Source organism: Marmota marmota, unplaced genomic scaffold (assembly GCF_001458135.2).
Source record: "Marmota marmota marmota unplaced genomic scaffold, marMar, whole genome shotgun sequence".
Lineage (NCBI taxonomy): Eukaryota > Metazoa > Chordata > Mammalia > Rodentia > Sciuridae > Marmota > Marmota marmota.
In genome coordinates, this window is record NW_025999914.1 from 801,881 (window position 1) to 805,477 (window position 3,597).

At 37.8% G+C, this 3,597-nt stretch overlaps 1 non-coding gene across 1 annotated transcript; it reads right to left on the bottom strand.

Moving 5' to 3' along the window:
- Positions 1–1,082: 1,082 nt before the first annotated feature.
- Trnaa-cgc lies at positions 1,083–1,154 on the bottom strand. The gene has a single exon. It is a non-coding gene; the product is annotated as a tRNA-Ala (tRNA).
- Positions 1,155–3,597: the final 2,443 nt, after the last annotated feature.

The following is a 3,597-nucleotide window of genomic DNA, read 5'->3' on the forward strand; positions in this document are numbered from 1 at the left end:
TCAGAAACTGCTCCAAGAAGAGTTTAATGGCAACAGGATGACAGCACTTCCATCCCTCACAGTGCTTTGCCAAGCATTTCCTCCTCCTGATGTTTTGTCTAGTGGTGGTTGGCTGGATGAATGACATGTATCCTTTCCACAGCTCCCTCAGTTCCTAACCTGTCCTAAAAAGGGTTTTTATATATCAGGCTGCAGAAGCAGGACATCAGCATCAGCTTGCCTAGTTTGCTTGTCTTAGCAATGGTAGATAAATAAATACTTGTTTCCATTTTCAGTGTATTTTTTTATGTGAACATAAACAAAGTAACTTATTATCAATATTCCAAAGCACTCTACTGAATCAAAGAATGAAAATAAGTGCAAGACAGAAATCACATAAATGGAAAAATTCATCAAATTCATTGTCCAGATTGCAACCTTAGTTGGCTTTTCAGTGCTGAGACAATCTTTTCTGGGTTTCTAACAACCTCTATCTACCATTTCCACAGGCTGTTTCTAACCTTTGCTACTTTTCTTGTCCTTCTGTGCTGGATATGACCAATTCTCCTGGGTAGAAATCTTGAGATGTAGTGAAAAATAAAATGACAATTAGGTTAGTAAGTGTAGCACATGAGGAAATTACTTCTAGGATGTACCCTTGGATACCAAAGTGCAACACCCACCCTCAATATTAAAAGAAAAACCACATTACCTGGCCTGTCTCCCAGACCTACCACCTACTTTCCACATAAATAAATAAATAAATAACTACTAAGACATATTAATTTCAGATTGTTTCCCATTGTAAGTGGGAATGGCAGGGTCTCATTTTAATACAGGTTGGAACATTATTTGATATGCAGCTGTATTCCCATTTCCTGGATTGTCCCTCTGGCACCGCTCACAACATAATAAAACACCCCAGGGAACGCTACAGGAAACAGAAAAGTAGGTTGCTAGTTAAGCAAATGGAAGATAAATAAGCATAAAGGCAAGATATAGCTCCAGTTAAAGGAAATGATAACGAAGGAATTGAAACTAAGTATTTAACAATCGTAGCTCAAAGCCTGAATTAAACCAAAATGGCAATAGAAAAATCATCCTGGAGATGCCGGGGATCGAACCCGGGGCCTCATACATGCGAAGCATGCGCTCTACCACTGAGCTACATCCCCTGACACAAGATAACAGTGGGATAGAATTCCTGTCCTGTTAAAACCCCGAAGCATTTTGCGTAATTACCTTGCTATTTTGTGTCCAATTTGGAAGTAGAAGACTCCAAGCATAAATTCCACCTAAAGTGTCATACAGATTACATCCAAATACTTTTCCAGAGCACACCGACAACATCCAGCTCATATCGTTACTAACAGCATAATACAAACCTAGAAGCTTTAGCACAATGGGTCCTTTATTTACCAAGTAGAATTCCAAGCTGAAAGAATTAAGGATTCCTTCCCCCTCTTTCCAGTACTCTGAGGAATGTACCGCCAGTCAAGGCTCATGGAAAATGCAATCCAAATTCCTCGTGGCTGATTTAGGTTGAAGGGTCAAATGTATCTTTGGAGCTGTCGCTCCCTCTTGGTCCTGATTGGAGAAGAAATTTGTTCATGCAATTGTGAAAATTCTGCCTGATCTTTGTCCACACAGGCGACGGATCAGCCCGCACAGACCATTTAGCCCACTGACATCGGAGCAGATCTGTGAACTTTGACTCCTAGGTCCTTCTCAGTCTCTGTGCAGAAGAATCAACCTGGAATCAAACAGCGTTAGGCCGAATCTGCGTGAGCCAGGAGGAGCAGCTGCTACAGCGCAGCAGCTCCGCTGTGATTCTTTAAATTAGCTGTACAATTAAGACTGCTGAGCCGCTGGAGGCACAAAGGTTTTTAGCTTTTGGTTCAGGAATTCTAAAGCAGAGAATAATGGCTCTTCCAAGACTAGGAGAGACAACAACAAAAGGAATGATTCATGAAAATAAATTATGTAATTTACAAGTTAGACTTCATTAAAATTAAGAACGTAGGCTCTGGGAAAGGTACTTTCAAGAGAATGAGAAGACAAGTCACAGACTGGTAGAAAATATTTGAAAACATAAAGTCCTGATAAAGGACTGATAGCTAAAAATATTCAAAGAACTCTTAAAATGAATCAATAACAAAACAAACAATCCAATTAAAAAATAGTCCATCAACAATGAAATACTATACAAACCTATCAGAATAGCCCAAATCCAGAAAACTGAGAGTAAATGCTAAGGGGGATGTGGAAGAATAGGAATTGTCATTCATTGCCAGTGGGAATTCACACTAGTACAATCTCTTGGAAGATAGTTTGTCAATTTTTTATAAAACTAAACATAGTCTTACCATGTAACCCAGCAATTGCATTCTTTGGTATTTACCTAAAGGAGTTGTAAACTTCTGTCCACATAGAAACTTCCACACAAATGTTTAAAGCTGCTTTATTCATGGTTGCCAAAATTTGAAAGTAGTATGTGAATGGATAAATAAACCATGGTACATCAAGACAATAAAATAGTATTGAATGCTGAAGAGAAATGAGTTTTTGAGTCAAAAAAAAGACACATGGAAAACTTAAATGCATATTACTAAGTGAAAGAAGTCAATTTGAAAAGCCAGTTGGACTCTATGAGTCCAACTAATGACATTCTGGAAAAGCCAGAACTTGGAGACAAAAAGATCAGTGATTGCCAGTGCTTAGTGAGGGATGAATAGTCAGAACACAGAGGACTTTTTAGAACAATGGCAATACTGTATATGATACTGCAATGATGGATACATGTCATTAGACATTCATCAAAATCCATTGATTGCTGAGAAAACTGGAAAGCCATATGTAGCAAAATGAAATTAAACCTCTGTCTCTCACCCTGCACAAAACTCAACTCAAAGTGAATCAAGGACCTAGGCATTAGACCAGAGAACTTATGCCTAATAGAAAAAAAAAATTAGGTCTGAATCTCCACCATGTTGGCTTAGGAACCAAATTTATCTATAGAACTTTGAAAGCACAAGAAGTAAAATCAAGAATCAATAAATGGGATGGTATCAAACTAAAAATCTTCTTTTCAGCAAAAGAAACAATCAAGAATGTGAAGAGAGAGCCTACAGAATGGGAGAAAATCCTTGCCACCTGCACCTCAGATAGAGCATTAATCTCCAGGATATATATACACAACTCAAAAAAATTAACACCAAAAACAACAACAACAACAACAAAAAGCCCCCAAAAAACCCAATCAATGAATGGGCAAAGGAACTGAACAGACACTTCACAAAAGAAGAAATACAATTGGTCAACAGATATATGAAAAAAATTTCAACATCACTAGCAATTAGACAAATGCAAATTAAAACTACAAAGATTTCATCTCACTCCAGTCAGAATGCAATTATCAAGAATACAAGGAACAATAAACATTGGTGAGGATGTGGAGAAAAAGGTACACTCATATATTGCTAGTGGAACTGCAAATTGGTGGAAAGCAGTTTGGAGATTCCTCGGAAAATTTGGAATGGAACTAAGATTTGACTCAGTTATCCCACACCTCAGTTTATACCCAAAAGACTTAAAATCACATACTGTATATGTAGAGCT